The sequence below is a fragment of the Haliotis rufescens genome, unplaced genomic scaffold, assembly GCF_023055435.1.
Source record: "Haliotis rufescens isolate VD_foot unplaced genomic scaffold, xgHalRufe1.0.p SCAF_65, whole genome shotgun sequence".
NCBI classification, from domain to species: domain Eukaryota; kingdom Metazoa; phylum Mollusca; class Gastropoda; order Lepetellida; family Haliotidae; genus Haliotis; species Haliotis rufescens.
Window position 1 is genome coordinate 461,608 of NW_025964356.1, and position 14,859 is coordinate 476,466.

The following is a 14,859-nucleotide window of genomic DNA, read 5'->3' on the forward strand; positions in this document are numbered from 1 at the left end:
ATCTTCGGATGACTCTTGTATTTACTACACTGTGCAGTGGATTATCTTTTGGGTAATCGCTCGTGTCGTACATATCTATTTTTTCTGCCATATCTTTATACACATCCTCGGTTTGTATTTCCATCAACAAAGAATCTGTGTGTCGGTATATAACACCTCACATCTATCACCGTGCTTCTTAAGTTCGTTGTAATAAAAGTCATACATTAAGTGTTAAGTCGAGAATACTCATACCAACATACACCGGTCTGTTGAATTTTATATTACTCTTCTGCGTATGTAGTGCGGCTAAGTCATTATCAAATATCTTGCTTCTGTTAAAAGCTGAACTGGCTATAAGTTTCCTGAGTCTTTCTTCCTCATTAGATCTGACTAATTTAACATCAACATGCTTCCTTAGATTCTCCATAGTTTTACCAAATACTGAGTTATTCATGGGCTTATATAGATTCTTTTCGAAATCGCTGGTAGCTATCTTTCTTAAATCTGTGTTCAGCCTTATATAGGGCTCCATCCAAGGGCTTTGATCAAACTTTAGAACTCTGTGTATTTTCTTTAGTTTCATACCTAATGATAGATATAACTGGAGATTTCTGTAGTGAACTATATATTTTGTCTTATCCATCAAATTTGGTACGAGTTTTTCTACGTTAGCTAACCTAGTATTACCCATCAAGGAGTGTTGATATTCCGACATCCAATCTTTATTCACCATTAACCTTTCAGGAGCTAGCGGATAACTGTTATGGTCTTTATGTAACAAATTTGGATATTCCAAGTCAACTTCTAGTATGTACCCTTTATCGGAATCTGAGGGAATATTATTCACTTCGATATCATTCACATCGACCCACTCAAAACCACCCTTGGGTAAAGGTTGACTCATAGCCCATCCGTACAAATTGTTGGTGTTGAGATATAATATGTGCGTGTCGGGTTTACTCAGATCATATCCTTCCACTAATTTATTATTAGCCTTAGAATACCTTTTCGCTACCATCGATATACCACCTCTTAATCCTTTCTCAATAAACAAGTGCATATCGTAATCGGTGAGTAGTTTTAGTTCTACTACAGTCTTCTTCAACAATGCATCCCACCATAGTCCAGGACTGGAATAGTACCATGCTGGGTCCAAGCCGTATTGTTTTAAACATGTCTTTCTAAATATCTCGAATACATCGGCGAGTAACAGTACATCGGTTTTTAAATACAGATTGTGATAACCGCCTAAATTCTTACAACCTACCAGACCGTCAGAACGTGTTCATAATCGGCATCGGTTATTTTATATTCTGTTAAGTTACTATAGAATGATTCAAGGGGTGGTAATTTAGTTTCGTCGAATCTTGACCAATCATCCATATATTCGTAAGGATATACACCTTTTCTTAGCAACAAGTGCCGTGTTAACTGATCAGTATATTGATTTGTTATTGCAAAGTCATCGGGATTGTTCGCATTAGCTAAATTGTCCAGGGAAGATAACAGAAACTGTACGGAGTCTATGAATCTAAGTCCATTACTTTGCTTTGTTCTAGCTTTCCCATCCTTGTCCGTAAAATGTATAGTTTTAGTCAACGATAATGATATGTATTTTTTCATATTATAAGGAATGCACGTTAAGCCGCCGTCGGTCTTTGAGATAGCTTGCATGATGAGATGTGAATCATATCCTCTAAGGTTGTGAAACACAACGGGGATTGGTATTGTTTGAGAATTCATTTTTAGTTTCAAGTTACACTCGTTATGCGCGGCTCCCTGATAATCGGGACCTCTGTACATCACGGGCGGGTTTGTTTTCCAACATACCCAGTCATACCTTACAACTATATATCCAAACCAACAAGAAATATGTTCTTGAGTTTTATATGTAAATCTATCTTGATTGCTTCGGTCGGTATTTTCTATAGGTTTGATAAGTGCTTTGAAGTCGGCTTAAATTACGTAAGGTACTGGCATTTGATTACAATAATGCTCAAATTTTAATATATTTTTTCCCTCTTTAGGCAAATCAACACCTCTGCAGTCTTCTTTATGCGCTTCTAATAGATCTTGTCTGCTGTACCCATGCAGGCATCTTTCACAGAAATATTTCTTTTCCTTATGGGTTGTTTGATCGTATAATAGTCTGCTTAAACTCTTTATCCATGTATAATGATATTTACAGGCCACAAAGTTAAAAAAAATTCAAAGGAGCCACTTGGCTCCTAATTTTTTTTTTCAAGGAGCCAAATAGAATTTCAAGGAGCCAAGGCAAAATGTAAGGAGCCAAAAGTAATGACTTGTAATTTAACTGAGCTTCTGCATAACAAAACACAAAAAAATCCATTAGTTTGAATAATCAGTTTTATATCATGAACAACAACTGTTGTTGAAGCTTTTGAGTTTTTCAGACAAACAAGCTTTAGAACATTGTGTCAGTAACATCATCTGACAGTTTACCGGTGCCAGTTGCAGGTTTTGGTTCATCGAACGTGTCGACAGACGATGAAACTTCCGTGTCAGCTTCGCCATTCAAAGCATTCCGTATTTTCTTTAGTATACTGCGCATTTTTTTCCAAAAAAAACCACAGCTGTGTAGAAGGGGGTGCGCATTATACACGAAATAATGAATTTTGATGTTTTACCCCCATGGAAAGACATTACCGTGAGCACGTAACACCGGAAATACCATGTCAACAAATCCATACTGAAGTACGCAAATTAATCATGTAATTACACTGTCTGACTATAAAAAGTGTTCTTTGTATATCTGGACTTACCTTTGTAACTTATTTCATTAATTTTATTCAAAATTACTTTTGATATTGTTTTAATTAATTTCGGCGAAATCGTGTGTGAAGCGATCGGAAGATTGCACAACTCACCGTTATTAACAGAAACCACGGTCAGATTACCGGTATTGACGCCTTGAAACGAACTTTAGTTGACAGAGAATGGATACATATGTCATAAATGCCATACTTTGACTCGTTAAAAGTCATATTTGTTTTTGTTGGACGATTCTATGTCAACACGTAATTCACGCGATCACACGATCACGTGCGCGGGAGCCTTGACGGTGACTGGTCAGACTGGTTCCATGTAAAACCATGTAATACCTGGTAATAGCAATCAGCTGCTTCGCTTAGGGTTATTATTATTTCAAATATGTTTAGTAAAAGCTGCATCTAAATTAACAAGATATTGGAATATATTATTCCTGATAAAAAAATAGTTTCAGGTACAATGTTTGCCGATCCTTGCATTAAAACCCTGTAAAGTTATATCGTTGGGTGTGTCTTGACTGAATCACCGGTAAATTCCAAGAAAATGTGTGTACAGCTGATTGCTGCGTCCGGCTTAGTTTACGAGAAGATACACATGGTAATCTTAATCCCTGGATATAAAACAATGCCTAGCTAGCAGAACAAAAAATACAATTTAAAGGGTAAATCAACATGTCTGGTGATTTTTTCTCTCAAATCTCGAATTTGTACTGACCATGTTTCTCATCACCCGTTCGTTTGCCGGACTTCGCTAAAGGGGTAGATATATCTACGGTGTAATTTTTTTTCTGCGCTTGGAAGATCTATTCGAATTTTTTTCCTAAAAGAATTCTGAATCCGCAAGAGAGGGGTGCACACTATACTTAAGGAAATACGGTATACATCATTTGCCGATTGACAACGATTTGTTGTTGTTTTGACTTGCGCAAATATGGAAAAATACTTCGTGTTTTTGAACGGCGAAACGACCGCCACAGCTGTCACCTTGGCGGATGTCGTACAGCGCATGCGTGGGTACTAAACTCTTAACACCGTTAGTGCATTACTTAATAACGGAAAGTGCTTCCTTCATTCCAGGTATGGAGCTTCATATCGAAAGCGAAAACAGTACACATGGCCTAGCAGTGATCTAGTCGATGTTATTATGTTCTGATATCGATTTTTTTCACTGAAGTTACCGCACTAAAAATGATCTTTTTTAATATCTTATGACAAGAGATATTTAGTCGCCAAACTTAATTAAAGACAAGGAGCCAGTTGGCAACTGACATGAAAATACCAGTCGCAAAATACAAAACTAGATCGCCATGGCGACCAATTTAGTCGCAACTTTGTGGCCTGATTTACCATATTTTTCGATCAGAAATGAATTGATTTTGGGAATATGTTCTGGGGCGGAGCTTATCCTGTGTACAACAATTCCTTTAGAAGAATGTCCGAAAACATTTATTGCTAAATTATTTTGCTTTTCCGCCTTATCAATTTGTGATATTGGTGTAGGTTCATCTATACCATCAAACTTGAGTCCGTTTTGGGGATAGCTAGAAGGTCTATTTGCAATTTTAGAATCTGCGGGGAACAATGCAGATCTTATCATCATTCTGAAACAGTCATTGCCTTTATCTTTTACATTAATTATGGCTTTTTTCTTCTTATAATACGGGGGTAAAGCTATATAAGATCCACCTTTGAAAGGCATATAATTTGCTATATCTAAATATAAACTATCGATTTTATCCACACCCCAACCAGAACTTCTATTAGTCCAGCGTTCTAAAGTTTCCTGTATCCTCTGAATTGATGTATCTTATGATGTGTTTATAGTATCGGATTCGGTTATAACTTCTTGATTGCTCCGGAAATAAGGTTTGGTATGTTCAGCGTTATCGTCTGCGTTACTTTAACTCAATGACATTTTAACCCTCAGCTGGTATTTTATACTATTTAAATCATGTAACTCCTCGTTAATTTTGCTCGATACGATGGGCTTAACATCATTAACATCCATGTTGGAATTAATATCCATCTTCCAACCTCTTAGATATTTACCAACGCCGGCTGTGGGTACAAATTTTAACCCATTATTATCAACACAATGCCAACTGATTTATAATTATCTAGAAAAGTGATCAATTCAGCTTTTCTTATCCGAGAATAACCTCTCAACCCACTTTTTTTCGCTTGAGCTTTGAGTTCTCTAACAGTCTGGGGTTTGTTGTTTTCCAAACCGAGTAAATGAATCAATTCAGCTTTTCTCATTCGAGAATATCCATGTAAACCACGTTGTTTTGCCAAAGCCTTCAACTCTCTCACAAAAACCATTGTGGTTTAATGGTACAGTATATGCAAAATGAGTCAAATCTCTAAATGGTTGTTTTTCATATATCTAAATACGTATTCTCCCCAACCTATTCCACTCGTTGATGTAATCTCTCTTCCTAGCGTAAATAATCTGGTTCCTGACCCTATCAGCGCCGTGTTTCTTACATAAACAATAACGACCTTTGACCCCTATCCCACATACAGAACAAACGTAATTTATGTTTCCCTGTCTGATATAATAAGAGTGGATCCCACAGTAAATGCCCACACAACATAGGTTGCATTGAATCGGCTTCCCCATGAGTGTAAATCTGCACAGATTCATGGTTATACATCTATCATATCATTTGTCTAAATGCAAATCACATCTCCACTGGTGAGTCATAGTTGTCATCGCTATTTATAGATTAGTTGATACGTAATAGATCATAGCTTATGTGTAGCTAAAAATAGACAACAGTCAGCCCGACATAGCTGAACAGCCAGTCAGCGCTATTTATAGATTAGCAGTCAGGGTGACATGGCTGATACACAATAGATCATGGTTTATGTGTAGTTATTGTATAACTGAAAATTACAATGACTGATAACCCAAACATTATAAACGCTATCTCGCGGTCTTTCTGAGCTTCTGATGGTGTATAAAACTGACTTATTGTTGGTCTCTGTATTGGGTCAAGTTTCTTTCCATAAACAAGAAAGTATTCGTGCATGGAAGATTCAACATCCTTAAAGGTTTGAATTGAATGTCCTTGTTTACACAGTTCATCATTAATAAAATCTAATCTCAACATCCTCTGTCTGGCCCATTGTGACTGGGCTGCTTCAAGTTGTTCGAATGCTTTATTATGTCGTTTACGCTCCTGTTCAACTTCTTTAGCGTTTGATTCCCTCAGAGTAGAAAAGAAATAATTACTCCCTGAAAAAGCGAGAGCATTAACAATAGCTCCACCGACCATCATCGCAAATTGTTGCCATATTTATATGAATATAAAATATTCAAAGGTTCAATAATATAAAATATTCAAATGTTTAATTACTTCATTATGTCTTCTGGGATAAGTCCTTGTTTGATGAGCATATCTTTTGTAGACATTGCCAATCCAATATCAAGAACCATCATACCGATATCATAACCATTAAAATCTAGCTTGGGTGGTGTGGCTTTAGTAATCATTTTAGCTATACGGGCATAGCCAAAGGCCAAGCCGCTGACCACCGCTGAATGATACGTTGCGTTTACCAACATTTTACCGTCTGTTACTGCAGTAGTCATTGTCTTTATAACATTATATGAGGGCTAACCTCTAATTGAACTTCTTGTTGTGATTGTACCATCGGGGGTGACGTTTTCTCTTAACCGGTCTTATAAAACAACCATACCACCACTATAGCAACAACTCCTAGTGCATAGTGAGCCCAAGTTTTAATCGGACGACTGTGTTCAATATTCTGTATTAGTTCTGCCTTCCTCACTAGCGCACCCTTCCTACCAGCTGAGAATTTAAGAGGATTCTTAGTCACTCTGGCGTGTGATTTCGCAATCGGGGTTATTTCCTCGTTCACTTGTTGTGATTGCGTCTCCACAATCGGTGTCACTTGAGTCTCCATTATTAGTAAGTGGGCACTTATGTTTAAATTGACAATACCTAGCCGTTATTAAAGCGGTGGTTACCGGAGCTAAGAACATTCCATATCTATGATAAAACTCACAGCTTACTGCGCTTATAGCATGTTCCATGAATGGGTCTTTCTCGAGAGATTCGCATAAATACGGGCGATGTTCTGCCGGGATAGGAAGAAACGTATTGGCTACGACTGTGTATAGTTGTAACATAGCCGAACCTATTGTTTTTGTCATGTAGCTCCCAGTCTAGACTTGTACACGCATACAGTTTTTTAATTTCTTCATTGGTCATGTTATAATTTTCCCCCAAATATTGGGAACATTTTCCACCGGCTACCAAAGCATCGAGTCTTTCTCTATGTTAATCTAAAGATTTATCTGTATGTTGATCTACATGTTGATCAGTTTCTTTGAGCATTTGTTCGATGAGTTCATCGCATTCCATAATGTAATACCTTAGGAGATATTTCAGTCTAACATAATAAAATATGGCATATCCAATACAGCCCGAAATAATAAACTGTTGCGAAAGAATGAGGATTTCAAACCACATTATTACATAATCACCGCTAATGTTCAATTTATCGTATTTTTGCTATATTTTTGCTATATTTTTGGCAATTTTTGCTATATTTTTTGCTCAGCAGTTCCTATTTTTGCTAAGCAATTGCATAAGCACCTGGTTGATCGGTTTTAATACGAGTTTACAAAGCTTCGTTTCCGCTAACAGTTTTCTGACTTTATCTCGCTCGAGCTTGGTATAAATAACATCATTTTGCGTAGACATTCCTCAAATGAATCTCAGTCTTTGCAATGAAACAGGGCTACCCATTTGGTCTGCTCTCTGAGATCTTTCAGGACAGAGTTGTATTTTTGAGTAATACCCAAACGCTATGCTGAGTATGCCGACCGGAGAATGCTTAATATGAAAGCATATCTTTCTTTTTGGTAAGTTCTTTACTCGCACTGCAATCATCTATTATGAAAAGGGTTGATTCGCCTTTGTATTTTTCGTGACATACTCTTAAACAGTCTTGTAAACGATCGCTCGGATCAATTCTGTGTACCACGGATCATTCATTACCCAATCTCTCGATAGGTATGTTTTATTAACGTTTATAGTCAGACACAGAACAATAATATTGTCGAAAACATCCAGATAATGACTTTGTAAAATATTTAGAATATAAGCTGTTTTTCCACAACCAGTTTGCCCGCAGATGATAGTACAGTGCGGTTCTTTAGGTAAAAGATTATTAATAGATCGCTTGCACGAATCTTCCATTCTGTATATTAAGTTGCGCATCCATAATCACATACAAATATAAGTTTAATTTACCAGCCGCTTCCCGGAGCTTCGTTATCTGCGTAGTAATACCCTCACTAGCATTTTCTATTCTCCGCCCACTGCCGTGTAGTTGGTCATCGTCTGTTGTTCGCATGTCGAGCCATAGCGCATACTTCATGGTAAGGAATTCAGCCATCGATACATCCCCGACAGACAGATATTTCACGATCGTGTTAACTTCTGGACTTTGGTTTATAGAAGGGAGTTTTTTAATCTCATCCCACTGTTGATATGCTCGCATGCCCTGACTATATAGTTGATTAGGCACGCCCTCGATAGTCAATTCTACTTTTGTAATCTTGGGGTTGTAGAACTTCTCGGTAACTCTTGCAAATGCATCAGAGGGGTCCTCAAACAACATCAAAATACCCTTCAATGATCTAGCAGAAATGTTTAGACTGATATTCCACGTCGTATCTCTTTTGTTCCTGGTGATCTTTTGATGTTGAAGCACGCGATCTTACAATATGGCTTAACTTCCGGTATACTGGTTACGAATTTGTCTGCCTAATTCGGGATCTGTTATCATATCATACTCCAGTGAGATATTGTCAATAGAATAGCTACTAGGATCTTCAGTAGCTTTGATTACTCTGCCGTAGTCATTAAAAGTGAGTTTGTATTCTAACCTATTGCCTAGGGATGCTTGATAGAAGGGCATGTGACTATCTAGTAATTCAAAGTCTAGCGGAATATAGAATCGGTTACCTAAAGCATCAGCAACAGCCTTATCTCCTATGACGGTATTATCACCACTATCAGCACCTACACGCAGTCTCAATGTGTTCTGATTAAAAATACCTTGGTATTGTAAGTTTTCCCGTTCTTTAGCCGTTCTCCAGAGATCCATGTAACAGAAATATACATCGCTGTTGTCAATACTTTAAACTTCATTACGCTAATTTTAATTGCGATTTTCTTAACAATCACACGACCTATGTTCTGAACGAGCTCTCTGCTAGCATCGGTAGAATTCAAACTAATTGTAAATGATAGTCGTGCAGTTCCCAGAACTAACACGTCGTGTGCGCCGAGATTAGGAAAGCGAACCAGAAGCGTTTGATTCTGATCAATGGTACTCAGGTTATTAATTATAGTTACAGACTGACGAATTGCTTTGACCCCTGATGGATCCCGAAGTCTGAACAGGCGGGTGATGAATCCAGTATACGCCGCGTTGCAGAAAGATTGCGTAACTTAGAAGACGAAAGATCGGCCCGCCTAAAAGCGGCTTCCAGTTATAGAAAGGCACTTGGTTCACTCGATCAAGTCCTCAAGTCCGCGTTAACCGATGGTGGTGGTACAGGAGGTGGCACACTAGTGATAAAAATGGTGTAAAAGAGTGGATAAAAAAGCATTTTAAAGCATTAGGAGAAGCACTGGGAAAGCTCGCTGGGAAAGCCGCGTCTGCACTTCCCGGTATAATAGGGAGTATTGTTTCCTGGCTCTTGAATTTATTAGCAAAAACCACCACTTGGCTTAGTCAAAACTTGTGGGCACTGATCGTAGCAATTGCCAGGCTGTTGTACGTATCCGCTAAAGACTATTTAACCAAATCAGTTCATTAAGAACTATTTAACCAAATCATGAGTAAACCAGCCGCGACTCCACCTACTATAAGCGCTGTTTTTTCATCGATATGTTGTTGATTTTTAGCTGCAATATGTGGTGGCACTTGTGGTTGTGTGTTAGTAGGAGCGTCAGTAGATATCTGGGGCTTTACTATTCCCATTTCGCATGTGTTTGTTTGCGTTATTAATTCGGTATTAATATCTGAATTTATACCTGGTTTTTGTTGATCGGAAGCAATAACAATTTTATTATTATAACCGATCACTTGACCGATCTTAAGTTCCATATTACTCGGAGACATGTATAGTCCCGGTGCATAAACGTAGTCTACTTTGGATTGAGCGTACTGTAATACATATTGATAACGTTTTATAGAAGATGGTTTTATCAATGGGTGAATTAATAGCATCCTCCACGTTTGCTTCAAACTGTTTTTGCGCATCGAGCGCCGTCCCATAACCAATTATTCCCGTTCTCTGGGTTAGTAAAATTATTTTCTGTTTTATCATAAAGAAATCCATTCCAAGCATTTCCAGGTGGTTGCTCAACCTTTTGGACGGTGAAAGCAACACCACCCTTAAAGTTCATATGATCGACTCTCCTGTCGTTACTTGAGAGAGCAAAGCTCGGAAGAAGCCGACCTCTTTTCAGTAAATCATCACTGACTTCTTTAACAGAGTGTGCACCAGCGTACGGAATACCTAGACCATGGTTAACTCCACTCAGACGCCAATCTTTACTCGTAGAAACATTAAATTCCTGACAAATACGTTCGAATACCCACCTATTGTACGGATTATTTGTGGAATTCCACGCTCGATCCTGCGGTAATGGAGCACTTATTTCTTTAAGAATACGTCTAATCTGATAGTGCATTTGAAATGATAAAACAGACTGATTTAGTTCAAATCCAGGGGCATAAAGAGATACACCACATCCTGTTGTGGCACACCATATGGCAAAGTTTAACTGATTCTGACAAAATTGCATCGGATTGTGAAACCAATCGTGCACCATTTTATCGCTAGTTGCCGTGACCCTGTATTTTTCAAAGATATCAGGGAATTCAACAACAAAAATTAGCACCAGAGGCACTTACTAAAATCGACTGATTAGTAATGTAAGTTGATTTCATATTTAAGTTATGATATAGTATCTTTGTATATTTAATATGTATGTTACACTCCCGGGAATAACAAATGGTCAGTCTATTCAACTGCTTCATACTATCAATAACTCGGCTGGTCAACTTGAAGTTGCTATCTGCGATGTAACATATTACCCGCAGTGGACCAATATAAATGATGCGATAGAAAATAATAAGTTATTAACAGATGAAATAGGTATTGATGACACTCCCATTGTTATACCTGATGGGTATTACAGCGTATGCTCACTCAATGATGAAATTTTTAAGCCTTTGGGACATAGTCTCACACAAAATGAGTCGAATGGGATGCTGAAATTAAGCGTTGGAGAAGAGAATTTATTTCTTGCTGAGATGTTAGCAGAAACACTTGGACTTGATAGTACATGGAGTTAAACTACCCGATTTAGTTCCCTATAAAGAGTTGTGCATCCATCTTGATCAGATCAGTACGACGGATAATATTCAACTCAAAAGTCCTTCAACTCTGCTGAGAGCTATTCCAGTCAAAGAAGAAAAATACAATAGCGGTAGAGCGGAATCTTTCTCATCATTACGATATAAAAAATTAAAGCGGGGTATACGTATTATTTCAGACCTCAAAATTTCTGTATTAGATTTAAAACATCAACCTGTACATATCGGATACTTGAGTGTAACACTCCATATTATAAATAATGGTTGATTCATCAGGCCCTGGAACACTCAGACAATGTAATACATGTACAATTGCGCTTTCCTATCTCGGGTGACAATTTTTTTATTTCTTGGTTTACGGATGCGCCGTTCTTTCAAAGTCCAAATGTTAAAAAAATAAATAAAATGAAATTTATCCTTTTTTTTATTACCGCCGATCTTTTCGACAAAAAGTTCAAACAAAAAAAAGATTTCATTTCCTCGTCGAGCGTCAAGCAAAGGGAAGTCACTCTGATATTTCTTGCTGGGATCCTTCTCTAGATCTAATACCATCAAAGCTTGTCAACGCAAAGCGCAGTGGTGACCAGTTAACTATTTCAACACTGTTGGCCGTTCAAAGCCACAAGTCACACCGCACGGTAGACCGTCCAAGTCACGTCAAAATAGTTTATAATTATATTAACCTACTTGTCATATCATTCATTTATTAAATCTATCACATTTCACAATGTCTGAAATACGTATTCCATTTGATTTTATCATATTTTTATCTATAGATAAAAAATGTATTCACCAGACACTATTTCCCGCAATGTTATTGAAAATAAAATTCTCGGACGCACTTCGACAACCGGTCCTCATTGAACATGTCAAACAGCAAAATAAAGACGTTTCACGTGCTGAAACCTCTTTATTTACAAAGTAATAAAATCATCAAAAATATATCTATAGAAGTTGCCAAACTGACATCTCGCCTTTCGTCGCCCTCGATTTCTCGGCTCGGACACGATGTCTTAATGCCAAAATATATGCATAAGAAATCTTTTTCACAGCTCTTAACCTAGCTCTATACATCCATAAAGTTCCATATTTTTAATATAGATCACGATTTCATGCTTAAACGTTCAGAATAGCAGCGTCTTTCATGCATTTCCATCCATGACATGAATATTGTTATGTTGCCATTTGTGCACAAGCTGTGTGCCAGGGATATATAATAAAATGTTCTCGAAAAATTGAGTTATTTTACTTTTGTTACGCCAGGATATTTCTTTTCATACCTACCTAAATTTTTAGGACAAAATTCAAGTAAAAAAATATGAGAGGCTTTTTTTCTTTCTTTTTTTTTAAATTGGCCTGCCTCACTTTTGAAATGAGGTTGAAATCCGTAAACCAAGAAATAAAAAAAGTGTCGCCTCGGAGACACAGAAGGATTCGGTAAACCCGGTATCGATGGCAAGTTATACGCTTTACACTTACAAGATAATGTATACAAGCGGAAAGAAGTTGCATTCACAGGTAATCTAGGAGATTTAAGCGATGTCGAGGTTAGTGGACTCAATAAAAACACTTCATACAATCTTACTCGCAACGATGATAATAAATGGACTATGATCAAAGAAAAAATCGAGTGGTTATTGAATATCGTCATTACGCCACCATATGTGATGATGGGTAAGGGACATCAATTAACTAAGATAATAAATAGTGGGATCGTGCTCACGGCCTATATCCCCTCAAAACGAAAAAGTGTGTTAGTCTCTCCCCTGCCAGAAAACCAAGGTCATATGTTATTCAGTCGTCCGGCAGTAAAAAAAGTTAGTTTAAATTTGGTTACTGAATTCAATGATATTTAAGATAACTTGAGTGCAAGACCTAATCTTTCTACGCTTATTATTGAAGTCTTGTTTGGAGATGCACCAGAAGATGCCTTTGAAATATTACCAGGTCTATCAATTAAATGGCTCAAGAAACACAAAAGTCAACGTTTCAGTATTATTTATATGGGAGCATCACCCATTGCAACCATTGCAAAGTTGAACATCATTGAGGATCATATTTCAACAGCACTGGCTGATTGTAAGATATCCGAGGAGGAGTTTCATCAGGGCATCACCGGAAATAGCAATACAAGGTTCATCTAATCAGGAAATGATGTCTTTTGATAAAAAAAGACCATAAGAGACCTCATTATCCAATAATAGCGAAGTGACAAACCGGAAGTGACATCAGAACCGGAAGCGATGTCAAAACCTGAAGTGACGTCAAAACCAGAAATAGTGTCACAAATAAATTTTTACCATGTCATTTGGTAAAAATAGACCAGAAATGATGTTTTTATTACAAACAAGATCAGCAAATATTGTGGTAATTCTAGTGAAGGAATCACATATTTGACTGATTCTTGATGCATTCTGATTTTCAAGTCCTCAAGAGAAATTTCAGAGGAAAATATAGTTGCCAGCAACGATGCGGGCTCCAAGATTTCTGAAATATAGTAGCTGATCCTGGTTTACATTCATGAAAGTCCATTCATAATATTTCACTTTGGTTATACAGAGAACTAAAACAATGAATCCGAGTTCTTAATGGCCTTAGGTTATAAGGTATATCCCCATATTGTTTTATAAGTCACTTCCGGAATCAGGAAGGATATGTACACTACTGTCTATGATTATGATATGGTCTCTATTAACAATGTGATATTTCACTGGTCCGTTTTGACTGAGAAAAATATTTATCTGTTTTGGCGGTGCTCCAGTTTAGCATTTTTAATACGGTAACTCTATTTGCCCCCTTGCCATTTGGAGCCTGCTTTACCTGCCACTACGTCTGCTAGTATCAACAGCTGTAGCCGAGAACGCTGCTTACCTATCCTCTATGTTACCTATTCTCAGTGCCGGTTGAAGGAATTAGTGTGCGGGCAGTTATGCACTGGATGGGCAACAACACAATGCACTATGTGCAGCCCGTTTCTAGCCGAGAACCGCGATGGGGTCCAACAGTCAAAACATGATGCCTCAGCATGACCCTCAGTGTTTCGGGGATATAGAAATGCGATTCGTCGATCTCATTTTATTTTTGTGGGTTTTCTTGGTAACATGTTGTATTTATGATTCAATATTCCAAGATGGACATTTGTTACCTTCTTTGGATTCAGGGTTAGAATAGGTCCCCTCAAACCTATGTTTGTTAGCAGGGAGTAGTTCATGTGGAGTAATAGTTAAGGTTTTGAAAATATGTGAAACACTGCTATCCCAAAAAGATTCTTGTATTGAAAAGTACCATCAATACTAATTCGCATCATTTGATTTTTGTTTGTTCGTTGTTTAACCCTGCACTCGGCAATATTCCAGATATATGACGGTGGGCTGTAAATAATCAAGTCTAGACCAGACAATCCCATGATTGACATCATAAGCATTGATCCACGCAATTTGGATACGATGGCATGCATCAACCAAGTCATCGAGTCTGACCACCGATCCTGTTAGTCTCCTCTTATGACAAGCATGGGTTGCTGAAGACCTATTCTACCCGGGATCTTCGCATCATTGGGAGGTACATGTACTGAAAGCATTTAAAGAAAGGAAGGATCCATTTGGATTAGTCTTTTCAATCTTAATATAACAGGTTATAAGATTATATGTTTCTG

The 14,859-nt window shown here is 37.6% G+C and overlaps 1 pseudogene; it reads left to right on the forward strand.

Annotated features, from left to right (window-relative positions):
* LOC124129326 overlaps positions 1 to 14,859 on the forward strand; it is a 246,727-nt pseudogene that overhangs the window by 70,828 nt on the left and 161,040 nt on the right.